Source organism: Ammospiza caudacuta, chromosome 1 (genome assembly GCF_027887145.1).
Source record: "Ammospiza caudacuta isolate bAmmCau1 chromosome 1, bAmmCau1.pri, whole genome shotgun sequence".
NCBI lineage: Eukaryota > Metazoa > Chordata > Aves > Passeriformes > Passerellidae > Ammospiza > Ammospiza caudacuta.
Genome location: NC_080593.1, coordinates 48,374,760 through 48,401,705, shown reverse-complemented (window position 1 = coordinate 48,401,705; position 26,946 = coordinate 48,374,760). Strand labels below are relative to the sequence as shown.

Genomic DNA, 26,946 nt, shown 5'->3' with positions numbered 1-26,946 from the left:
TCACTTGGATCAATAGGGAAGCAAGTAGGTGCAGAGAAAACTCCAACCACATCAAAATTCTAAGTCCATTTCAGTAGTAGTAATTCTAAGTAGCATTTCAGGTTAAGGCTTGAGCACCCCATGCCTCTAGTGTGACCTGATATTGAAGTGTGAGAGCTGCCATCTGAGAAGCTCCTTTTTGAGGCATGGCAGATCCTACAAGCTGCAGAGGAAGCAGCTTGAACATTCATCAGAAAGAAACACAGAGGTTGGAAGAGTCCAGCTTCCTGCTGAAGAAAAAGCAGGGAGTCTCCACAGCAGCACTGAGAGTTAAAGTCTTTCCAGCTTGGTGGCCCAACATTGTAGAGTTGCTGGCTTCATGCTTCTTGCAGAAAGCTTCTTATCCTTACTCTGCTGAACTCTTCACCAGCCCTGTAGGCTCCATTTTCCCATGGAAAAGAAATAAAAAACAGAGTCAACTTCACACATCAGATCAGCTGCCAACCACCAAATGCCAAGAAATGTGTCTAACTCAATGATGTAGCAATGACTGGGAGCTGTTGTCAACATGGATGTACCTAACATGCATATAGATTAAGACAAAAACTGTGGGGAAGAAGGGAAGAAAGCAAACCAAAACCTAAATCATATCTAGCCTAATCAAGCTTTTTAGAGTTTTGCTGGCTAAAAAATTTCACAGGAAACAGCACCATTGAAAATATGTTTGTGGAAAAATGGTCGGTTATTAATGAGTCTTTTTAAAAAAAAAACAACTTCCTTTAGAAGGTTTATATTACCCTTTATCAATGAGTGTACTGTACTGATATCTGTAGGAGTAACCTGGACTCTACAATATTGTCACTTGGAAAGGGCTGCTGTTCTGAGCAGTTCTAGTGGGCAGGCATGATATGGTTTGCAAGGTCAGCCTGCAAAATCCTTCCTGCATTTTTTGTATTCTCTCCCTCTGGATTCTTCCATAAAACACGTGCTGTACATAAGCATGAGACTACAGCTTATCAATTCTGTGCCATTCTTTTGGAAACAATCAGCAAAACCTTGTGAGCTGTCTTCTTGCTGTTTTTACACCACAGCAGTTTTTGCAGCAGAGGATTGCAGTGCTGATTTTAGCATAAATCATTAGTCATTATTTCTTTCAGCAAAGGCTTTGACAGCTTGCTGTAGTGTAGTGGAATATTCCACAGGATGACAAAGCAAACATATGCTCAAGGATCTGTGCAAGATGCTAATTGCAACAGGGCATGAGGACAGGTGTGGGAACATGGTGTAGTACACTACTTTCAGTGACACACAGACCATTCCATTCTCCAGAGGTCTTGCACTTCATTTATTTTGGGAAGATATTCTGTGAAACTATCACAGATGGGAAAGAGAAGAGACAAGCAGAATTGGCAGCATTTTATGATATTTTACACTACTGCAAGACAGTAGGGAACTCTGGTTCATAAAGTAAATCAATATTTAAGGTTCTTCTTTCTGAATGCTCACAGCCGGAACAGAGGTTTTGGCCATCCTGTTCCCCCATCTGTACACCAGTTCAAAATGAATCATCTGCACTAGTGGACAGTGAAGAGAGAAAGGGCTTCCACAAAACAGCTTTTTTAAGGAAAACCTTTAAAATGAAAGCATAGCCATCTGTCATGGTAAAGCTTGGATACACTTTTCACCTTCAGAGATCTTTACAAGCATTGACTAATTAGTCCTTGGGACCTAAAAGGACACATTTTTCCCCTCAATTTAGATTGAGAAGACAGCAGGGGCATCTTGTATCCTGGGGCAGGAATTTAGCCTCCCTGCAAGGCAGGAGAATTGCAATCCTTTTGTAGTAGTCAATGCTTTCAGGCAGGGGGGTGTAAATTTAAGCACTTCTACCACCACTTATGCACTTGTGACAAATTAAGGACTTGATTTCCCCCCCCCCCCCCAACTGCTGCACAATCAGATGATTCTATTGGCCTATGAATACTAAATGTCCAACTTGAGTAGGAGCTGCAGATGTTCAGTCCTTTTATTGTTAAGCCATTAAGAAGGGTGTGAGGGAGACATTCACAGTAAGGAGTCCATCGATTTGTTAGTTGAACTGGAAAATATTTCCCATGCTCTGGGGTTGGTTTTTTTAGTTGATTTGAAAAATATTTTATCTTAAATTAAATTTATGTATCTTTATAAATATATTTGTATAAGAATTTTAATTTTTTAAAACTTTGTTGTGGTACCAAAATAACCGTCTTGTACCCCATTTTGTTTTATTTTATTTCATACTAAATAAAATATTTAATTTTCTGCATTTTTTTTAAAAAATAGGAATTTTAGATAGCTTATGTCTTGAAATTTCACAAGCTTTGCCATGTTTTTTCATTTAGAAGTGCCAGCCTAAAAATTTTCTCTTTTTAAAAAAATAGTGTTTTAACCCAAAGTATCCATCAAGTTTGCTAGGAATACATGAAGAGTTGCTGTTGACTTAAACCCACACTTCAGCAAATAGATAATTCTCCTGTCTCTGACCTCAGGCTTGGAAACTGAACTTGTGACATTCACAGGGTGATGGTAACTCTCCAGATGGAAACCTTGGATTCAAACTCTGCTGGTTCAGGCCAGGGCATTTGAGGCACTGCAGCCTCCAGTCCTCTGCCTCGCCCTTTGCCAGAGATTATGAGCTCCACAGCAAAGAAAATTTGCCACATAGCTACAGCAGCTCATAAATAATTGTAAATACCCTTTTCCAGTTAATCTTTAAACGCCAGGCTGCGGACCAAGGCTGCTGCTTCCCTGTCTGTCCAATCTGACTGACCAAGCCCTACCCCACCTTTGTCCTCCTCTCCACCCTTATCACTGTCATCTGGGAAGGAAACCTGCCCCAAAGCCTTGCCAAAGGATGGCCTTGCTCAGATCAGGTGAAACAGGCAGGAAAGCCACATGGAAAATGTTGAGAGTTACAAGAAAAGGTTAAATAGAAAAGATGTAATGCAGTGACCACAATGTATTAGCAATGAAAAATATTGAAGGCTCTAACTTCAAGGCCTTGACAATAAAAGCAGACAGCGCTTTGAGCTATTGAATAAAAGGAGGACAAAAAAGGGGAAAAAACAACAGGAGGCATGAAAGATATAAGTACTTAGGAGAACCATATTAAAACATGAGGGAGTAAGACTAGTGAATCACCTTCATCAGTTCATAACAGGACACAGTGCTACCTACAAGACCTTTGCCTGGGCTTTTCAGAGTTCCTCTAATTTAGTATAGTCCAACAATGATGTGAATAATACATAACACTTAGAGCCTTTCCACTTCTCTGAAGAACTGTGTGCGTTGAAGCGAGTCATTTGGAAAATTGCCACCCAGTTTTTGTATATGTTTATTCTAAATGGACATTATGTAGGATACTGTGCTATCTAAGGGATGTGTGCTCAAAGGTTAGGATGCTTTAAAAAGTTCTTTTTAGCCAGCTCTGAAGCATCATGAATTTTTTTGGCAGGGACAGGCATTTTCAGCCATGAGCATTACACTCCTCAAGAAATATGCAAAATAAAATGTGACAGGAGGGCAAAATATTTTATAGGCAAAGTGACTTTCCGTAATAATGGAATAATAAATGCAGAAGGGAGAAAGGCCAAGTGTGAATGCTGAAAGGCATTTAAAAGTGCATTTGTGCTGCTTCTGCTGCTGCTGGAGTGCCACTTGTTTGTGTGGGTTCATTCAGTGAAGCAGCTGGAGTTAATCACCTCATTAGAGAAGTGGGCATCCAGCACACCTTGGAGCAGTGAGTCTGTGCTCTCCATCTATTGCTGCTCTGCTGCCAGCAGTTGCTGTTCATCGATTAATGTTATGAAGGAATTAGAATGGATGATAGACAGAACAGTCTGTTATTTCCAGCAAGAAAAGTGAAAAATCTGTCAAAAGACTTGTAAGTCCTAGGGAGGATTTGCTTGTGCAGCCCTATTTGTCACACTGTGACCTGGGACAGGAGAACCTGAGCTTGATTAGGAATGATTTGTGCTCTGTCATTGCTGGAGACAGACCTTGCACTACTTCTCTGATTTTGTCTGTACCTGCTTGTTTTCCCTACATGTTAAACTCTGCATTTTGGGGAACAGGTGGCATTTATCATGAGTTTGGGTAGAGCTTATCTTTCTTGCTTGTTGACGTCCTTTTTGCCTATTGAGCACTGCTGCTCCACAGAAAGAATGGAACATTTTATAAGGGCATGTAGTGACAGAACACAGGGATTTGATAGATTTAAAGTAGTTATTAGGAGGAAATGCTGTCCTGTGAGAGTGGTGAGGAACAGGTTTCTAGAGCAGCTGTGGATGCCCCATCCCTGGAAGTGTTCAAGGCAGGTTGGATTTTGAGCACGTGGTGGAAGGTGTCCTGCCCATGGGACACCCAAGGGCAGATGATCTTTGAGGTCTCCTACAACCCAAACTGTTCTATGGGTTTATGATTCTATGAACATGTCTTTAATATTAAAGATCTGTAGTAGACCATGGCATGGCTTAGTACTCTTCAAACCTCAACTGCACATACAAAACAGCTGCTAAATTGATAAAAATAGGCCACTTTTATTAAATATTAATCTGTATAGAAGACAAGGTGACTAGAAAATGGGTGAATATTAAAGAAGGTTTTCAGCCTGTTGAAAGACTGAGCAGATCATAAGTTTTGGAGCTTTTCTTGTCTAAGTTTTCTTTGGGTTTTGTACTGGCCAGTACAAAATGCTATTATCTGCAAGGATAGCAGAGGGGTAAAGAAATCTCAATTAAAATTCAGTGAGTGTCTTCACAAAGCTAGGTTAGTTGATAATAACTGTGCTGCACTCACAACTGGAGACCCCAAATGAAATTGGAGTTGAAATATATTGGTTACCTACACTGAGAAAAAAATCTGTCTTGGAGAACTTAGAGCTTAAACTCTGGCAATTTTAAAAAATAAACAAATAAGTTAACAATAAACCCTCAACAACAGAATAAAAGGAAAGAAAAGAAAGAGACAGGGGAGAAAATAAATTCTTAAAACTCATACAGTTCGCCCACTGTGGTGGATTAAAGGCTTACACTTGAGTCAAAACCCAGGAGTACCCATTCCCTGGCTGCCCAGCTCTATCCTTTCCAGATGAGGGAATAAAAGGAAGATTAAAACAAGCAGGAAAAAATATTGATATTTAAATGTTGTTGAAACACATAGGAGGCTTTATCATAAAATGTTACAGACATTAGGAAAATCACTGTGTGGTAGAGAAGAAAACATGGCATGCAGCAAATAACTCGGCTATCACTTGGAAAGGTGATCAAAATTCCTCCAGTGCCTTCTCCGAGGACTTTTGATAAACAGCTGGTGTTACAGGGAGTGAGGGGGCAGGATTGCCAGCAGCCACACAACCAGCAGCTGGCCAGGGCTGGGAGCCTGCCTGGTTGCATTCTTTTGTCAAGGTGCACAACTGGATGTCATGGTCTGTTCCCTAAGATGACTGATAATCAGCATCCCATTCCCTAGGCCAAGCATTAAACAGATTTTTCATCATTTGAGGATGATTAGAAGCTGTTTCTACCTAAAGAGCTATTTCTCCTCACATCTGTGATGGATGAATTAAGCCCTGGGAATGGAGGGTGAAAGCCACTCACTGGGCTATTCCTTCTATTGAGTTTTCTTCTATGAAATTATAAAAATAACATTTAGCTTGCACCAGTGTCATGGTAAAATGCCTGGTCTGTTTTAAACTTTTCTGGTTAGGACCAATGTATGATAGCCAGCTCCAATGGTTAATTGTTTCCACTGCAGCAGAAGAGAAGCTCCCCTGAAGTTCAGAACTTGCTGAACTTCAACATGAAATTGTTTTTTTGTTTTTCTTAAATGTTTATAGCTCTTTCTAAATTTTTCTTTTTCACATAGAAGCAGATAGTGATTAAATAATCACTTCTAGATCTTGTTGCTCATGAACATGAGTGTTAAAAGCAATTACTTCTGTATTCTTGCTGTTCAGGTACTACATACTGAACATGCTGTCCTACAAAGTGGTTATTCTGTCTCTTCACCCTAATATTCACCTAAGCTGATTATGCTACGGAAAGTTTGACACATCTGAAGGACAGGATGCCATCCAAAGCAGGGTGGGCAACTGCTGCTTTGGGCCAGAGGGCCAGAGAGGGGATTCTGCCCCTCTGCTCTGGTGAGACCCCACCTGGGGAGCTGCATCCAGCTCTGGGAGGACACAGGAAGGACACCGACCTGTTGGAGTGAGTCCAGAGGCCCCAGGATGGTCAGATGGATGGAGCAGCTCTCAGACAAGGAAAGGCTGGAAAAGAGAAGGCTTCATGGTGACATAATTGTCACACTTCAATACTTAAAGGGGGCTTATAAAAATGATGGAGAATAACATTTTATAAGGGCATGTAATGACAGGACAAGAGGCTTCAAACTGAAAGAGAGGAGGAAATGAGGAGAAAATTCTTTGCTGTGAGGGTGGTGAGGCACTGGAACAGGCTGCTCAGAGAAGCTATGGATGTCCCATCCCTGTTCAAGCCAGGCTGGATGATGGTCTGAGCAACCAGGTCTGGTGGAAGGTATCCCTGACCATGGCAGGGGGCTTGGAACTAGGTATCTTTAAAGTCCCTTCCAACCAATCTATGATTCTAACCCCTGAAGAAGTTCTTAAAGGCAAACTAAAATACAAAAGACCAGCAAGTGGCAGCAAAAACAATTTGCAGAGGCGTGCTTTTCTTCATAGAAATACATTAGGTTAATGGCCATTCCTGACCTCTTCATTTTCCTGCTTGGATTTCACAACTAGTGTAATGATCATAAGTATAATAATTACACAGTCTTAATTTCTAATAATTATCTTATTGTAGATATTTAAACAGATGACATGGAAATAAGTCCATAAACAGACCCAAACTACTTTTTAGAATGAGACTTCCTAGGTTAATTAATACCATTCTTATGTGAGATTTATTTCTTTCTTCATTAAGCTGGCCATACTGCAAAGGTCATCACTTTCTCAACATTCATTTGTTAAATACAAATGAATATACAAAAGCAGATTTTGAAAGTCTGAATAGGTACACTAAAACTGAGTCATAATAACCCTTTCATCATCCTGACCTTGTGTAATTGTCCCGCACCAAATGCATATATTAGGTATGTACATATGAATATAAAATTCATACATATAAACAGCAAACCAGTAACTATAATTTAGGGACTCAAGCATGGACATCTGCAGACCTATTAAAAATATCTACTAGTCTATACATGCACAGTTCAGATACTCAGTTTTTTTCATGTTCACTCTTTAATCTGTTGCAGAATAATTTACAAGAGAGGAAGGTTCATCACAGCATTATCACCAGTATAAAGAAATGGCCCAATAAGCATGGTTTTAATATTTTGTTCCCAGGGCTTAATTCCCCTGGGAAAAAAACCCTCACAAAATGAACATATGCATAGACAAAAAAATTCTCATTCAAACACAATAGATTGTGTTGTTAAAAAAGGGAAATTTATCTGTAGGGTCTAAAAAGTAAAAATGTAATAATGATTCTTTAGTTTGTTTCTATATCACAGATAGCATTATGGTATGCTTTAATGGTTATGAACAAGGTTCTGTAGGTTATTACTTATATACCACTAAAATACTGGTATTCATAAAGCCTCTAAGCACACTAAAATCCAACCATCTTTCCTATTGGGTGTAACAAAGGCAATTTTGGATAATTTTTGCATCAGGAAAGTTTTGGCCAGAAGCACTATAACAAAACTTCTTCAAAAATTGTCAGGAACTCTTTTATCTCAGGATCTAAGGTGTTCACTCTCATAACTGACTAATGGCTTTGATGATTTATACAGTTTTGGGGTCAGTCAAGGGGAGATTTCAACAGGCTGGGTTTCTACAGGTGGTTAGCACCTACTGGACTATCCTGAAATATCTTTGTTGTCAGCACAGCCATGCAGTAGTTCTTCCTGGAAATTCTTTTATCTATCTATCTATCTATCTATCTATCTATCTATCTATCTATCTATCTATCTATCTATCTATCTAATCTATCTACATCTTTTTAAGGTTGTAACTGAAATAGGCACACAAATTAAAATGCTTCATTCTTGGTGTTTTCTGTTCCTGCACTCCCTCTTCTGGCTTTCTAGAATTATCTGGCAAACATCTTATGCCCATGTCTTATGATCCACTCTGATTTTGGCTGTAAACACATCAGCTGTAAAGTTAAGGCGCACTTTCGTAGCAGACATCAGAAAAGGGACTATTACTAAATAAATCAGGAAATTACCATAGCAGCCCAGTGCTTCTGTACATACCTATCCTGAGTAGAGGTTCCCTGGACTTTTGGAGACCAAAAGTAATCCCAATCTTGGTGCAATGGCTGCCATACTATGGATATTAGATCGGAATAGGAATAAAGAGAAAGTTTCCAGTTTTCTAGCTTGTTCTCTTGAACTGTGCAGTAGAATTTTGTATTGAGTTTTTTTCCAGAAGCTAGTAGAATTTTTCTTTTCACAAGTTTTCTTTTAAACTGTGCTACAATAGCACTGGTAAATTACCGTTCTCCTGCACTGTTCAAAATCCAACTATTATGGTAATATACAGCTGAAATCAATGTAAATGATTTTTGTTGTTGAGCATGAGAGAAAATTGAAACATGAAGAATGAAATTTTCCATTTTAAATATTGTTCACTCAAATATCTTTCCAAACACTGTATATCTGTATATTTACATCCCCTGGGACCATACTGGAAAACTGAGCCAATATTGGAAAATGAAATAAACATCATCCTGTTGCACACCTGGTATTGTATTTACTATGCCCTTTTCTAAGTTGTAAACACTCTGGTTTCTATGTGAAGCACCAAAATGCATGAAACAAATGTAGGGGAAAAGTCTCAGGATTATGGAAACTGTTCAAATGCAAACTTAATCACCGTTTACTTGCTGTGGATATTATCCCTCTTTCAATAAAACTTCTGCATCTGTGAGAAACTCTTGAGATAGTTTGATAAGTGTTTTCAGTATATTTAATAAGAAATATATCACATATGGATATCATGTGTTGGAGTTCTTTAATAAAGCAATGTGAAAATGTGATTAAAAATGTATATTTAACACAGGAACCAGTGTATTCATTTCTGTATGCGAAGTCCAGCTTCTCCATGAATTTCAGTGCTCAAGGAGGTCCTAAAACTCAATGGCTTTAGAAAAATGTTCCTTGATTAAAGGGAATGCTGCCATGGTGAAGTTTTAGGATGAAGAATGGTGATGTTTCCTGCCCAGCTCCCCCAGTGTTCGTTGCTGTCACCTGTGCCACACACCTGCCTGAAAGCTGCCAGAGAAGGGGGGACCCGGCAGGCAGCTTCTTCATGCATGAAAAGGAGCTTACATGGTTTTGGGGTCTACTCTTAGCCCCTGTCACTTAGTGGAATCTCTGCTCTAGTCCTATAAAAACAGTCATCTGTGACTCAGGTGAGTCATGCCATTTATTGCCTCACACCGGCGTATTTGCTCAGACCTAACACGGAGTGTTAGCTTAGATCTGGTGTATTGCTGTCATGGTGCATTACAGTCTAAGGAGGGAAAGAAGTCTCCTTCCTCTTCTGGAAAGCCCACAGCAATTCTGCTGGGTATAAAATCCTAGCAGGCAGCTGTGGGACTTTCAGAGCAATGAGCCTCTTAAATATCAGCTGATGCATAAAAGCGTTATTGTGGTTTGAGGACTTGGGTGTTGCAGAAGAGTGGTTTTATGGGAAATCACTGGGAATTATTACCCTGCATAAAGATCCTCTTGTACATAATTATATGCAAGATTAGAATCAGTAATTCTGCAGGTTTTGGTCTTCATGTATGATGGGATAGTTCACAATAAGTAAATTTTGTTACACCACACAACAATAGTTGCTGTACCACAAGCAGGCTTCGTGGCTATCAGTTCTTGTCAAAGTGAAATGTACAGGACTTCAAAAAAAAAAATAAAATAAGGAAAACACCACCCTCACTGTCTGGTATTAGAAGATATAATTTGATGGTTTGCAGGGTGACATACCCTGGGTAGTTCACACAGTAACTGTGGGTAAAGGCATTAAAGAAAAATAAACCAAAGCTTATTGATCACTTTTCTTTCAGGAAGACGGAGAACTGATATTTGATATTTGACTTTTCCAGCGAGCAAAACCCACGAGTTGGGCGCTCGTCACTCGCCGGCGCTGGCGGGCCGCGGGGATGCTGAAGCGCCGGGGCCTGGGCGGCCGCGGGCACCGAGCGGGAGCGGGGCAGGGGCGCGGAGCGGAGCAGCGGCCGCCCCCTCCCGGCGGGTCCCGGCCCGGCCCGGCTGGGCTGGGCTCCCGCGGCGGCTCGCTCGCTTCGGGGGCGAACACACAGACGTGCGCCGCAGCGTGCCCGCTGCAGGGCTGCTCGGCGGCGGCGGCTCTCCGGGAAGGGAAGCGGCATCAAAATAAAAACGGCTATTCCAAAGGCAAGGAGGTAGCCCCGGATCCCTCTTTAGGGGCTGCAGGAGGAGGGACGCCAGCCGCACCCCCGCGCGGGGGAAGCGGAGCGGCAGCGGGCGGGGGCGGGAGCGGGTGTCGCCCCCCGCCCGCAGGTGCTGCCGATCCGCGGGACCCCTCGGCGGCAGTCGGCCCGGGGCTGCACATCGCGGCCCGGCCAGCAGGAGGAAGGAAGAGGAAGTGAGAGCGGCGGGTGCTTGTGCGAGCCCCGGGATGGGATAGTGCCGGGGGCAGCCCAGCGCACCGCACCGAGGCGGCGGCACGGCACGGCACGGCACGGCGCGGAGCGCAGCGCGGCTCCCGCGGCGGGGGCGGCCGAGCGGCCCCGCTGTGCTCGGGCCGGGGGACGCTGCCCACGCCGGAGGTAGGAGAGCTCGGTCCGGAGCGAGGACGCGGCAGCGGCGCTGGTCGGGCGCTGAGGGAGCGCGGAGGGGCGCGCAGGGCAGCCGGGGAGGAGGAACGGGACGGGGCCGGCGGCCGGCGAGCCCCGCACCTGCCCGGGAGAGCCCGGAGCCGGTCCCCGCGGCGGGAGGTGCGGGCGGGGGGCGGCCGCTGTGAGAAAGAGGAAGCGCAGCGCTGTGCTTGTCAGCGCGGCGGGGCCTCGGACGGCGGCTGCCGGCGGGGGACGGCCCGGCCCGACCCGCCTCGCCTCGCACAGCGGCTCCTCCCGCCGCCCTGCCCTCTCCGCCGGCCCCCGGCCGTGCCGCCACAGCCTGCCGGTTCTCCCCGCCGAGACTTCGCCGGCGCCCCCGCCTCCTCCTCCGCCACCACCTCCTCCCGCTCCGTCGCCTCCTCAGCCCCTCCCGTGCCCCGGGCAGCCCTGGCCGTCACCGGCTGCTCCTGGTGGCCGGAGGCCGCTGGCGAGGGCAGCGGACGGGAGCCGCGCACCGCCGGGCGCGGGGGGTGAGTGCTGGGGGGACCGGGGGCACCGGGGGGCGGCGTGAGGGGCAGCGGCCGTGCCGGACCCGCGGGGGTTAATGCGCGGGGTCGGGCCCGGGCGGAGACTGCGGCCGCAGCAAGTGTCCGCACCGCCGCGGGCGCCGCTCGGGAGGAGAAGGCTCAACTTTGAAGCAAGTGCATCCCCGCAGGCAGCCAGCGCCGTGCTCGGCGTTGGTACCCAGCCGCCGCCTCCGAGGGCATGCCTCCCCCTCGACCCGGCAGCCGAGAGCTTCTCGGGGGGTGGGAGGGAGCGCGTGTGCTCCTTTTCCTAAGTTTATGCTCACACAAGTGATCAAACCGCTGATGAATTTCAGATGAAATGATTGTTCTGAAATGTGGGTGGTGATTATGCAAAGCCACAGTAGAGCAAGCCTTGTAGAGCAGCCTTGTAGAGCAAGTGGGTACTGGGTCTAAAAAGTTACATTTGTAAAGTTTTTTTGGCTCAAAGCCTTTGCAAAGTTTATTTTGAATATCTTTTCCTTGCAGAACTAATGCAACTGTTCAGCTCTCCCCTGGGAATGGTGTAAAGTAAATATAGGAGTTCCTGAAAAATAACAGTGAGTACATTTCAAATCAGCAACGTTTTGTTTTTAACTTTATAAGAATATCTCTTAACCTGCCAAGGCTCTAAATGTGTAACAAACACAGAGAGAATGCCAATGATAATAACAGTGCAGGAAATGTACCGTGTGTTAATTGCTTTAGTATAAACATGGTTGTCTATGAGCTGTGTTTCATGATACTGCAGTTATGGTGCAATTTCAGCCAGGGATATTTTGAAGTGTATTCATTAACAATTAGGTTTTCTTTTGCTTTCATCCCTTAGCTGCCTGATTGCCCTTGGTTAAAATATTTGTCATTTAGGAAGAGAGGGAAACTGAGTAAGAACTGTAGTGAGTTCTGTATCTGTGACTGGGGATATTGTTTCCTCCTCTTTCCCATTGTCAGTTTCTCCTCCTTTCCCCCAAATGCACACACACATGCATGCCATCTCATCCTCAGTTATATAATCTCACAGACATTTATGGATCATTCATTGTTCGCATTAGTCCCATTCTTTCCATGTCATTCCTGCTTGATTGAGTGGCTTAGGCAGAATATTACAGAGGAAAGAAAATACATTGAAATTTACATAAAGTTCTTTCAATTTGAACTGCAAGTTTGCTTTCTTTGAAGGTTCTCTTTCCCCGATTCCCACTTTTTTTTTCTTTCCTTTTTTTTTTCTTTTTCTTTTTTTAGCTGTCTAAGTAGGTGGTAGGGATCTAATCTGATGACCAGTAACTAGATAAGGAGGAGGAACAGCAGCGGTGACAGCTTGCTGGTAAAAGTCCCTCTTGTGTACTGTTAGCAAAATATCCCTTAACACACGTCATAAAGCTGTTAAAAGTGCTGCAGCAGCTTTTAAAACTCACTAGTGAGAGAAAAGAAAGATTAGTATGGTTAAAACAGGGACATGATGTGAAATGGGTATTAGTAAAAGATACTGCCAGTGCAGTCTGTGGATCTGGGCGCGTGAATTGGCTCGTCTAGAGGCAAACCTGAATCACAATTTATTCATACTGGAAAGGTTGCACAGGGGTAGATGGCTTTCTTTCTCTCTCTGTAATCTCTTTGAAACTCACTGTGCACTGCAATACACCTGCCCTCTCTGTAGTTTGCAGCTTTGCTTTGAGTATCATTGTCTGAGGATTTGTTCTAATAAACAATTTGCTGATGGGGGGTCGGGGCATTAGAGGAAAGAAAACTGGTTTATATACATACCATTTTGATATTTTTCCTTATATTCTCCATATTCCAGGAAAAAATTACTAGGTGAAGAGTTCAGACAGATTTTGCTGAGGGGGGAGGGAAAAAGTCTTACCTGCTTACTTTGTAGCAGTCTTGGTAACCAAAAGTATCTGCAGTTCTGCAGTTGTCGTTATATAACCTGACCATTGGTGCTCTTAAAAGCAAGTGCTCTGTATTCTTGCTGTTAGGGTGCAGCATACTGTGTTGTCCTACAAAGTTATTTTTTAATGCCCTTTTACCCTGGTTCTCATGAAACACAGCTTGTTATGGTATGTAAAAGTGTAACTGTTGCTGACACAGTGCTGTGTGCATTGAGCTTCCTGACAGCAGCGCTGCGAGGTAGCAAATTACAGATCAAGAGTAACGTGGCGCTCCACCCTTCCTTCCGCTCTTTGTTTTTGTCTACCTAGTAGAAGTCTCTTTGATTTTAAGGTCTGGGCTCATAGACATGGGTTATCTCAATGTCTTGCCTACAAAGTGATGTTGAAATATGATCTCATGTTTTCCATGTTGATACACAGGGAGCAGAGCTCCCATGCTCACATATAAGACTTGTTGCTTTCTTCTTTTGATACTCTAGATGGCTTCAGTATATGATGGGGTGAATGGCTAATGCCTATAGATTTAAGTGTTACCAGGAAAAGGCTTCCCCAGATCTCTGCCAGTGCACCTGCACACTAAAATGCAGTGTTCTCTTATTCCAATAACAAGTTTTTGTTGTTGTTGTTTTATTTTGATATATTGCCAGCCACAGTGTTTCTAATTCTGTAATTGTCAAATAAGGATTTTCTTGGGACTTAAATGAGGCCATGAAGTACAGTTTTCCTCTCGAGCTGAGATTTTGCTGTCACTTGATAGTCAGTTTCCTTGAAATAAACAATCTCTTTAAAATTTACAAGCTCTCTTTGTCATGCTGTGCTGTGAATGTGCAGCATGTCCTTGGATTAAAAGAACATTCCACATTGTAGAAGGTGATGGGATTTTAGGAACCCTGGGAGCTGGGAAACATCATGTACCCTTGAATCAAGCAAAAGTACTGTTGTCTGTTCTGGTCTATTTTTCTGCACAGTTATACCTGGGCCTCGTAGACTTTCTCCTCTGCTGTGTCCCTGCACTGTCTGGAATGCACAATTTGAGTGAGAATGGGTTGGTCAGATTTGACTCCCCATGCAGTCATCATTCTATTAAAAAGAAGATTTCAAGAAAAAGAAAAAGCCTTTACAGTTATGTTGTCTTTGTTGTTATTTGAACACTTGAATCTACAAATAGCTTTATAACAGGTATCAGACCACTGTTCAGCAAGATATGTGCTGTATCTTTAAAAGATTTCCCTGCTTTGAGTGAGGTTTTTTTTTAAAGTTTCTTGCATTCGTGGCAAGAGGAATGTGCCAAGTACACGTTGTTAAACTTGTGTCAATTCAACAGAGCAACTGTTTAAAGGATTTAGAATAATTTTTCTTCTACTCAAGTCAGTCACTTTTTTTTTTCTTTTCTTTTTCCTCCTCTCTCTTCAAATATAGCACTGGAAAAAGAAAGAGAAACTAAAAGCAATTGGCAGAAGTCAGAATTTTGGCAAGCATTTGATGGTACTGATCTAAGAGGTGATAATATATATGTGACACTTAAATAAACTTCATGAATATGGTTTTAGAGAGACTAATGGAAGAAGAGTCACAAACTTGCAGAGCTGTCTTTTGCTCAGCATTTTTGCATCAAGCTCTTTGCAAGAATTTGGTTCTGTGGTGATATCCTTTATTATTGCAAGTGTGAGACACAAAAGACAGATTGAAGATAATGTCATAACCTTCCTGCTGGCTTTCTCTGTTTTCTGATCACTGTTAACAGTGAAGAGGAATATTAATGAGAAGTCTATGCTCCAGGGGATAGCTAGCATGCTTCCTCTTCTCTCCATTTCACATCTGACAGAGGAAAACTTCTGTGTTCTGGGCAGGCTGGCAGTGGCTGGTGCTACACGTGTGGTGCCCATCAGTAAGTGAGGCACTGATTTCTCAGGCTGCTGAGCAGATGGCTTTGTAAAGCACATGCCTGCACTCAAGAGCAAGGTGAACAGGGATTCACGTGGTGCTTGTTTGCAAACCCTTGGAAGTGCATTGATTTATTTTCCCTAACGGCAGGTTTCCAGTCTATATTTGATTTGTCTGCAGCAGGCTTGTTGTCAATGGCTGCCGGGAGAGGGAAGTTAATTGTGAGAAGTTGGGGGACAAGGTGTTTTTTTTGTTCTGCAATAAATCACACTGCAATGAAGACTTGTAGGTACTGCTGGTAGGGATCCCCTATAGAAAAGTGTTTTAGTTTATGTATAAATGAGCTCACTTTGGTGCATTTCTAGGGAGTAGGCTATGGAGTTCTTTAGAAAGCTGAGTATACTACCTGGAGGTGTAATGCAAATATGATAAAGGACCTGTTCTTACCACCTTTGGGGACCTAAATCTTCTTACTACTGTTTCTGCTCTGTTCCATTTACAGTCAAATAGCACTGCAAAACTCCACAGAAGCTAGCACTAGAAGAAGGGAGGCAGTGGGAGCTACAATTCAATGCTTAGGGGAAAGACTTCCCTTTTCAGATGGAATTAAGTTGATTTAAAATATTTGTGAAGCATCATCTTGAGTCAAGAGGCTGGGGATGGCAGTGGGAGGTGTAACAGGGTGGAAAATAGGAAAACAAATTATTCCCAAATAGGTTTATTACAAAACTATATCTGTGTCCTGGCTGTGTGCGTTTTCTCTTTTGCTTCTGCTTTCCTTCTGATTTTTATTTCTTTGAGTTAAACGTTCCTTGTAACTTCTTCCTCCATGTTTCCCACTTCTACTTTGGTACCTTATTCTTTGGTATCTATCTATCTATCTATCTATCTATCTATCTATCTATCTATCTATCTATCTATCTATCTATCTCAACTCTCATGATTTCAAGGTCTTTGCCCAGTCCTTAAGTTCTTTATCCTAGGAACCCTCAGGTAATTATTCACATAAATAATTCTGTTTAAGATTTCCAAGAAAAGCTGTGGCCTGAAGTGTGTATCATCTCCTATATTCTTAAAATCTCTAGCTCAAAGGCTTTATTGTACATACCTAATTTATGGCTGTCTCTGAAATCTGTCATCTGTCTATGACATCTCTGTGTCATCAGAGATGGTATAATTTCTTTATCAGCTACATGAATGCACACATAATAACCTGGCTCTTTTTCTTGTTGAGCTTGCTTCAACTGAAAGGGAGGACAGGTCACTGCTTCTAGGGGAACTTCAGATTCTGGAGGTGGCATTAAACTCTCATTCTTTAATACAGCAGAGGAAGATTATCTAACTTGCCAGAGCTTTTTTGGAAATCCGAGTGTGCATGAGGCTGGACAAAATTCTCCCTGTGAACCTTACTTTTCTTAACGAGAATGTATGAAGTTGACAACCCATATCAAATACATCCAACATTTTGAAGTTTTTCAAGAGGAGGGATAAGCAGGGTTTGACAACAGGCTCAAATAATGCTGTCAGCACTTCAACTTACCCCCTTCAGCTGAGATTTTAATGTGTGTTGTCTGAGGTTAGATGACTGGTGCTATTCAGGGGTGGTTTACTTCTAGCTCATTGTCAGCCTTATGGTAAAAATGGGAAGAGTCAGGTCTCCTGATGTAGTCTGTTGGAAACTTCCATAAAATTCAGTATGTAGTTGTCCTTTCCTGTGACCATGTGCAAGCTGTAAGTACTTTGTGCATTTGTTTGTGGACTTGAAAGCCATCTGTAATCCTTCTGATGGTGACTTGATCTTTCAGATTTGTTTTAATTAACTATTCATATACTCTCAGTACATGCATGTATTCTGCTTCTTGAATCTGTAGTTGAAGTGAAACTATTGCTTGCCCCTTTTTCATTCTCTTCAGCCAACATACATTTATCACATATTCCAGCAGAAGTTTGAGGGATACGTGGGTTTTGGCAAAGATTTCTCATGTGAGCAGTTAAGGCTTTCTGACTGGCTAGACTGGCAATTTGCAGTATTCTTCATTGAATCTTGTTGATGGCAACATAGCAGGGGTTACTCTTTAAACTGCTGCTTCATATTTTAGGACAGGCAGTAATCCACTGAGGTTGGGTGATGAGGAATTTATAACTATCCATATAATATCCTCTGGCCAAACAATAAATTTGATTTGCACATTTTTTCTCTAATAATGAGAAGAGAAAAATGTCTATGACACAGGTTGATATAATACAATTTTTTCTCTTGGTGCCAGTGAATGTACTTGTTACATACCAGTGCAGTCTTTTCCATTGCTTTGCTTTCTGGTACAATTGCCACATTAATTTTCATAGCAGCAGTTGTGGCTTCAGCTGGAAATTGAAACCTAATAAATGTTGGCTCGGCACATGGACTTCTGGACAAAGTTTTTCAGTAGCACTGAGCCAAACCAAGTGAAAAAAAATAAATTCCTAAACGTAAGTACTTGTCCTTGGATTCTGGAAAAGATATCTGGTATACCCTAGGCTGTTAAAATGTTGGAGTATTGGTGTTTGTCTTTTTTTTTTTTTTCCCTCCCAAGTTTTCTTTTCTTTTCTCCTCCCTTCAAGCACCAGCAGACTCATCTGTTGAAGCTCTACCCCCTGTGGTTCAAGTACATTCCTCCTATCAACCTTTTCACCCCACCTCCCACTGTCCCTCTTCACACATGCGCCTGAAATCTCTTCTGGTCATCAAACTCACAAAATTCAGGCCTAGATGTGGGGTCTAATTCTGAGCTCTACTTTATGTAGGTCTAAAATCTCTTCTGTAGATATGCATAACTTCTCTTGTTGTGCTTAATCTTCTTTTTCTAAAAAAAACCAAATAAGGGCAGAAGTTCTGAACAAGTTAGAAGTTCCATTGGAGACCAAAATACACATTTAGTGTGGTGGTTGTAACTACTCAGGAGAAGGGAGAAAGGGGGAGAAAAAGGAGCCAGTCAACCAAAAAGTCTACAAAACAAAATGAGAAGATCTTTTTCATTTTGGACTGCTTAATACGATTTTTACCATATTTATGACAAATAAAGATTTGACAGCTAGTGCCAGTTCCAGAAAAGGAGGGGAAAAGAGCATTAAAAAAAAATTCAGACCTTGAAAAAAATTAAACAATTATTGTTTCGGGGTTTTTTTGTTTGTTTTTTTCTTCTTTAATTGTAACTAATGTTTGAAGTAGGTCAGTTATGTCATCTCTTTTGAAAGGACTGATTTTCATATTTTGGAGCTAAATTTGAAACTTTTCTAAATGGCAAATGTGGAAAGCAATTTTGAAAGAGAAAAATAATCTCACTGCCCTGTGTTGCTCTGAGCCTTTCTCTGTCCTGGCCTTTTCTCTGACATATTTGGACAAACTGTGGAAACTTGGGCATCTGTTCTGCCCTCTGTGTGAAATGGTGATTTCAGTCTGTGTTTCTTGGATTAGCCTTAATATGTAACCATGTACAGCATCTTTCATAAACTTTTTTTAATATCCAATAGTCTGGGCTTTTATTTCTTGACCTGCTAAAAATAGTCAATTTTTTCCTTCAGCTACCTTAGGAATTTAGCTTGTTGAAAGTGTCTGGGTGTGTGTTGGGGTAACAAGAGTTGGTTGTGTCAGCTGTGTTAGGATGATTTTCTGGAAAGTAGAGGTTGCAAAGACTTCATCCCCTGCAGCTGTAAGTGACTCAGAAGACACATTATGATAAAGGAGAAATGTCTGCTGAGAGAGAAGGGAAAAAAATAATCTGCATAATTTTAAATCCAAGTTGAAATTCGAGTTCTATTTTGATACAAATGTATAAATAAAATAGTCTTGGGCTGTTTGCACTGGGATTTTACATTGATCTCCCAGTTTATAGGTCAGAGGGATCAAAACACCCACAATTCAGTGGTGTGTGGATTGAAGTTAAACCAGTAGGTTTTAAGATTTTTTTTTCTGTATGTTCCAAATTGCTTAAATTTTGTAAAACTATTAATTTGACTCTAGAGATGGAGAGGCTTTTAGCTTTGAATTAATTCTGTATAATTAATATACAAAGGTTGAAAAAACCAATGGTAGCCTATAGGCTATGTTTTCTAATTAAAGGAATGATGGCATAAAGGAAAAAGCAGTTGGACTTCCCTCCCCTAAATCAGTACATAGTCCACCAAGCTAGACTAGAAAATCAAACTTAAGTCAACCTATAGGTCCTTTGTTTCCAGCTAATTGTTCTTTCTGTGTTCATTGGTCTTCATAAGCTTGGCTAAGGGGATAAGCCTTGCTTTCCTGTCTTGAGGCTTTTTTCTCTTGATCTATTGAAATTCAGAGCTGAGGGCCCCCTTTAGAGAATGTCCTGTGGGTAGCTGTCTCCTCTGTAACAAAGAAGCCCCAGCTGTGGATGTGGATTGAACCAGAGGTAGCCTCTCAGGCTGGCAATTTGGAGCCATTTAGGAGAACCAGTAGTTTTAATTTAATTTGGGAATGATAAGCCTGACTCGGTTTTCATGCTGCTGATGTCTTGCTTTTGAATTCAGACAGTACCTGGGAGGTCCAGTGTTTCCTGCTGCAGGTTGTCTATCAGATATGTGACTGTAGTGGAATGGCATTGTGCAACTATATAGTTTTATGATGAAAGAGACATTGTAAATCACTGGTTTGATATTGGAAGAATGTAGTTTAGGTCGTTGCCTCAGGTGAAGCCTGGTGCCCTGAGTGAGTGCATCCTCAGGATGGTTGCCCTCCAGTGCTTCAATGCAAGCAGTGTTCCAACAGGAAAGACTGAGAGGGGAATTCAGGTGTGCCGCACAGTGCAGATGCTGCTATGAAGTGCATAACACCAGTTGACAGGGCTCATAAAATGTCTTCTACATCTTCTAGCTTCTTCATCCCAGTCTGTTTCCAGCAACCTCCTCCGAGTCAAGATAGACAAGTGTTAGTTATGGATGTATAATTACAGCTATACGCGTAATTAACTGTGCTGTCAGAAGGAGCCAAGGGGAAAGAGTTGTGGTGCATGTGTGTTGTATGGTGGCCCATGTGTGTTGTCATTTCATATGCACACTACATGGGACAAGAGACATGGGACAGAGAAACCTTGGGAGAAAAATATCTTTGTTAAAAATCCATCTGGGTCACAGAACACTTTGGGTTGAAAGGGACCTTTAAAGATCATCTAGTCTGAACTCCAGGACCTATTTTTTTTCAAAAGTAGTACTACTGAAAAAAAGATTTAATCAGTCAAATGCTAGCTTGTGAGAGCTGCAGCAAGATCCCTTAATTTACTGTATTTACCAAAAGAGAAAGGTGAGTCTGCTCAGTGTCATCACTTCATCTTTACTGGTTCTATGGCAGAAGTTACAAGTGGGAGCAAGGCAAGGTTGTGTTCTGTATTGATAAAGATAACCTGAAGTGGTTAAGAAACTTGGAGGTTGTTTTGAGCATCTTCTTAGCATTAATTTAAAAATATAAGAGTAGATGGTAGGATGAATGTAGACACAAAGAGATATATTTGCAAGCTATTTTCTGAATAAAAGCTGGGAATTGCCTTCCCAAGGGACAGCACGGACAATATGTGCCAGATTGTAATATGAAGTTCCTGCTGTAATTGTAGTGCTTTGGTGAGATGATTTAGCCAAACAGGGCAGAAAAGATCTGCAATCAATTTTTTTCAGATACAGGCAGAACTGAACTGCTCTAGCTATTGAATTATATAGTGGAATTTCCACCAGACACTGGGAAAAGCTCAGGGCAGCTCTATTTAGGTTTAACTGTCCAGTATTTTTATTGAATAAACCTATATATCAACTGTAGGTAGAAAATCTCAAACCCCTAGCATATGCTAAAGGCAAAAAAAATGTTTAAAAAGTGTTAAATTCAGTTTGAGAAATCTGCTTTTGTTTTCATTTTTTACTCTGATGGTTATCTAGTGAAGATAAAGTCAAAGAAAAAGGAATGGTTTAGAAGGCACTTTTTCAATGGAAATGAAGATAGGTGGTTTTAAAATATTACTGGACAACTGGCATGAGCTCTTAAAAGAGTGTATATAAAGACTCTCTGGAAATATCTATATTTCATGAGTGAAGGACCACCTCTCTCTCCTCTCTGAATTAGAGCAGATTGTTCTGTAATAAAGGTTGTCCATGGGTAAAATACCATGAAGTTGCAATGTGATTTCATGAAAAATACTAACCCTTGACCTTCTCCATAATTTCTTGTTTTGTATTTGTACTGATTTCATGTTGATATATCTACACTTGAAACTGAAAAAATAAACTCTGAATGTTTGGGTTTTTTATTTGTGCATTTGGATTGGGGTTTGTTTTGTTTATTTCAAAAGAAAAACTTAATCTGTAGCTTTTTGCTATCTTAATGGAGAAAGCTGTGCAAGGGTTTTATTGATCTTGTACAATAAAATCTGGTAATAACTTGCCATAATACTTTCACTAAAAATGTTAACCAAATAATCCTGAACAGCTGGCCCAACTCAGTTTCTCTTGCTAAAATAGTCACTCAGTACAGAGGTGCTAAACCTCTGGAGTTTGTACTTTAGAAGCAGAAGAAAGAGAATTATCTCAGTTACACAGTGCTGTAAACATTGCTTCTTCAGTTGTGAGCAGTGTATAACATTGTGCAGAGAATTCGTCCACAGAGTCACAGTTCAGTGCTCAAAGTCTTGAATGAAAAATTAAGTTCAAAGAAAGGAAGGCACCTTCCTTGAATTGTGTAAGAAATTGATGCGGACTTAAAATATGCAGAGTTACTTTTTCCTTTCTATGGTCTAAAACTGGTCTTCAGCTACTTCTGGTCCCACTGAGGAACTCAGGAAATCAGTGAAAGATGGGTGTGATACGTGTGATAATTGCAAAGGCTTTTGCTATTTGCAGAACAATCTGGATACCTCAAGGGAAGAACTTATCTGCTTCTTTCCCACTGGTATGCTGCTAAAGCAGAGCAAGTATTTAGGAAGAGAATGAGCCTCTCTCATTTTGTGTTAGTAGAGCAACTTTGTCTGAGGAGCAGCAGTTTCCCTGTTGTTACCCTTGCAGACAAAAAGATTGGGTTTCTGAGACACTGGCATAAAATAATGTGTCTTTCTGCGGTAGTTATTTTAAAGTATTTCTGACAAAAAATAGTGTCATTCTGCAGTTGTCAATGGCTCACCTTGCACAATTGTTAGAAGAAGAGCAGAAGTTTGTAGCGTCTGGTGCCACTGTTTGCTTCTGCAGAAATGGACTACAAATAGTGGAATGTTATTTACATCTGTGGGTATATGAATCCCCAGTGTAATGTGTTTTACTTCTATTCTGCAGAGCATTTTACAGAGGTAGGAGGAGCAGGTATTCATTGCTGGTGAAAAGCGTTGTACGTTACCTGCCCCTTTGGAAGGGAAATTTTATGTGTTTATATTTAAAAGCTGCCAATGCCAGAGGCATGGTTTTTTTATTATTATTATTCTTATTTTAAAAACCATGTCATGGACTTCCTTATCCCTAGAGATTGTTCAGTTTCAGACTCTTTGTTGGAACTGTACTGCCAGGAGCCTTCCTGGCCTCTGGCACTATCAACAGAAAATGCAGCTCTTAGAAGAATGGATTATAGTTTAGGAAGGGCCACTGGAGGGGGGAGAGGATACCAAGACTGGCAGTGAAAGGCAGAACTTGGCATTACAAAGAAATGGCAGAAAAAACATTCAGGCTCCTTGAAGGTTTTGATGATGGTAGAATAAGGTTGAATGAAGGAAGAGAAAAGAGAAATAAAACAAGTAGAAGGGGAAAGCATTAGCAGGCCCCCAAAGGGGAGGGGAAGGTATTGTCCAGTTTATTTAGGTCCTGTCTTTCTTGCAAGATAAGCCTGAAAAGGGAATTTTTGATCTTCAGTGTTTCAGTTTAGTAATTTAAATCCATGTGATATATGTAACTTTGGGGGGTTCCCCCACACAAAGTCATGTGAGCTTAGTCTGTCAGGCATATGGAAACTGACGTTGAATATCTGTGCCATTATGTAACTTCTAACTGACTGAAGAGATAGAAAAGCAGAACACAATGGCACATTCATTAGGTAAGTATTCCTCAGTGCTCCACAGCTCTAACACATGCTCATTTTTATATAACATTGCCCGGCTGGATGCAGGATCACTAGCTGGTGGCAGGACAGGTAACTGTAACAGGTTTTCAAACAACTTTTGCATCCTCTGGGGAGAATAGTGAAGCCAAGTGACACCTTGGATTGTCCTGCATGTCAGGGACATACAAACTGGCTGCTGTGCTTCAGAATGGCCACTGGCCTTTCTCATTCCTTTTTCTTTTGACTTCTTCCCTCTCCATCCTTTCTGTCTGCTGTTGCAGATCCTGTTTGAGTCCTTGGCAGACAGCATTATGGATTGTCTACCATAAGGATGCAGTGGGAGTAAGGAAGCTCCTGAGATTTTAAGGCCAATCCTAGATTATTCTGGGTCCTTTGAGGTGGGTGGGTGGGCGTGCAGACAGAAAAGATTCTTATTAAATTACAATTAAATATGAACTTAACTTTTGCTCCTGTCAATTCAGCACAAACCAAGACAGATATGGGTCATATTCTGTTTTGCACTACAGGTATAGATAACAATGGAGAAAATAAATGCACAGGTCAGATCAGTGGGGTGGGAAGCTCCCATCTTGTGCAGCTGCAGCTATGCCTCTGACCATTGCTACTTTCTGAACAGCTTGGAAAGCCTTCCTATGAAGATTTTTGCTGTTTAGGCAAAAAGAGATTGTAAGCTGCACTCAGGAAGCATTCTTTTAATCAAAATATTTGGCTTTTATATCCATGCACACACATGCATGTGTGCAAACCTGCAGTATAAAGCACAGTGAGGTCTATGCTTATTATTTCAGTGGTAGTAAATGTTAAGAAATTAGCCACTAAACCAGATGAAAAACTGAGTTCCTGCAAATTTAATTGGAACTGTGGTTGGATAAAGGCACGGGCATATGGCTGTGTCCTTGATCAAAAGAATCTGAAATCTGCTGGCTTAATGGTTTTCATCTCATTTCACTGGCCTTTGACCCTGAGAATTTTGTATAGCTAACAAATTCAGCCACTAGTGAATTATTTGCTATTCATTTCAGAGATTCACTGTGCTACAAAAATTGTAATGTCTGTCTCATAGAGAGGATGAACATTATGCTGGAGCAGTTGAGTGTCTTGGGTGTGTAGTGAGGCGCAGAGTCAAAGCCAGGCTTTTCTTTGCTGCTGCTGGAGCATGATTGCTTGGATTATACTGTTGTTCTCAGAAAATGCTGAGGTTTTTTCCCTAAGTATCTGTTGGAGGGTCACCTTTTAAGCATTGAACATCATTTGTAATTAAGGGATCTTAGCGTATTTTCTTAAAAGCTGAAAGGAAATTAAATTAAACAGTCCTCCATGCTGTTCTGACTTCTGCTTTAGGAAAGGATGCCAGATATCAGGGTAATAGGCAACACATTTGAAAACTTTCTCTAAATGTTGTTGCAAGGTCTGTGGAAATGAGTGGATCTCTAGAGTACTAAAAGAGAATAAAGTTTTATTGCTTGCTGTAAAGCTCCTGGTGGAGGGAGTAGTTACACTAAAGCAAGGTGAAGTTTAAATTTAAACAAAGCTCTCTGCTCTACTCTATATAGGTAGATCCATGTAGGTATACTTCTTCTGAAATAAGCACCTTTTAGGAGGTCTTGGAGAGGAAATGCAGTGAGCAAGTGTTTACTTTATTGTGGATAAACTTAGATTCTCTCCTTACACTTACTCCTGAAGAGACACCACACTGTCTTAAGCATGTAGCATTTTACTTTAACTGCAAATTTTGTCATGGAGGCAGGCAAAATGAGGGGAAGGAATGAGTGTTTGCAGATTTAACTTGTTGTCCTGCCCCTTTGGCAGTTCTAAATATCAGGAGCATGTGGAGAGTTACTGGCAGGCTTACAGGTAATGTGGAGCTCCAGCAGCGTGGCTGCCAGCGAAGCCAGCACTTACTAATAACTGACTAATTGTTTCTGTCACACCTGCACAAGCCTTTCTATCTCTCTGAAACACATTAGCATTCATGAGAAGTTACTGAACCATGATGAATGACAAACACATTTTAAGTAATTCTTTTGTGATTCTCCTTGGGCCAAGTACACCTTTTCTAAACAAGACCTTGTTTTTCTACCTCATGAAACATTGTATTTCATTTAACTGAAAGGCAGAGAAATGAAACCCTCTCCGTGTATTCAGGCTTACCTTTTAATGGGGATGTCATATTCTTGCTTCTGACTTTTTACCTCTGAGTCTCATTGTGTGGTTAGATAAAAAAACCCTGATCTGTGCTGCTTTTATTAATGCAGTAATAAGGCTAGATCACATATTGTGACACACTCAGTTGAGAAGCTTTGGATGCCAGTTCTGCCACCTCCCTGTCTGGGTGTTCACCCTGTTAAAAGCTGGTTTCCACAGAGGGCTGTGTCCATCTCAGCATTGCTCATTGAGTCAGATGATGGTTACTTGAACTGCATGGGAACTCCACAAGCCTTTTCCATATGAGAGTGCCTGTGCTATTCCAGGATCTTGCTGTGATCTCACCACTGCATGCCTGCCAAGTGCTTAGTTTGATTTACTGCTCTCATTTTCAATGTAGACTTAGACAGTCATGAAAGGAATGATTAAATCAGAGTGGGAATGACTATGCAAATAACTGATGGAAGTGTAAGAGTGGAATAGCAACAGCTATAGAGTTTTCTATCTTTAGTTATTTATTTGAAAAGTTATTTAAAGATAATATTGATCAAAAAATGCTGTGTTTTGCTAGGGCTGAAAGATCTTGCACAGTGAAATGGAAGTATTAGCTGAGATCACATATTACAGAAAACCTTTGGAATAACTGGTGTTTTCAGCATTCTAAGCCAAAACTCCAGGATGGATTTCTGCTGGCAAGATGTTGTTTTAGGTATGGAGAGCAACCAGATCTGCTTGAAAGAGTTGGGTCATTTTTGCCACCCTCTGAAGTTTTAGCTTGGTACCCCAAGGAACAGCAACAGATTTTGTTGCTTCTTTGTTTGGGATCTGTGTCTCTTTTCTCCTTTTCTACTCTACTTTTAAACTGCCAGCTCAAGCAAACCAAGTCCATAGAGCAATAGAAGTCCTGAAGATGCAAAGTTCAGAAGGTTTTTGAAAGTAGAAAACTGGGCAGAGCAGAAATTGTAAGGGAAAAGTTCTGGGGTGAACCTTATTAAACAGCTAGAGACCTGCACCAGGAATTCAGATGGGTTTGCCTTAACCCTGCTGCTGACGTGGAAGATCTTTGTTCTCTTCGGTTAGACAAATGTATGAGAAAATAATATTTTGCTTTTTTAAGGAAAAATGAAATGAAATGAAAGTCCTGAAAGCCAAAACTTGTACTAAAATTAGATTGTCATCCCTTAACTTACCTGGCTTCTACTCTGAAACTTGCAGGGTGTGACTTTACACAAAGCCTCATTGTCAGAGAATTTGTAGAAACCTCTACATAAGTGAGATTCAGGCTGCTCTAGCAATTTCATCAAAGTTTTTAAATAAAAATAGTGGCAAGCACTCACTTTAAACATTAAAAACGTCAAAATTCCAAGGAAGCACAATGTTTTAGACACTTTTAGGCAGTCCTGTTCTGCTCATGAAAGAGTATTGCTAATGAAGGAGACCTAACAAAACCAAAAAAATAGGTACTGTGTGTCCATATGGAAGAGTGCTGTGCAGATGGTAGACAAACACAG

The 26,946-nt window shown here is 41.4% G+C and overlaps 1 protein-coding gene across 2 annotated transcripts in view; it reads left to right on the top strand.

The window, feature by feature from the left end:
• Nucleotides 1-10,713: 10,713 nt before the first annotated feature.
• Nucleotides 10,714-26,946, top strand: part of ELMO1 (engulfment and cell motility 1) — a 303,889-nt gene continuing 287,656 nt past the window's right edge. The window contains exons 1-2 of one of the 2 annotated variants that reach the window (XM_058803529.1): nucleotides 10,714-10,865; nucleotides 11,927-11,997. The gene's annotated coding sequence lies outside the window, so the exon portion shown is untranslated. Of the gene's footprint in view, nucleotides 10,866-11,228; nucleotides 11,405-11,926; nucleotides 11,998-26,946 lie in introns of those variants that run through there. The other variant, XM_058803519.1, reaches the window with a different exon arrangement.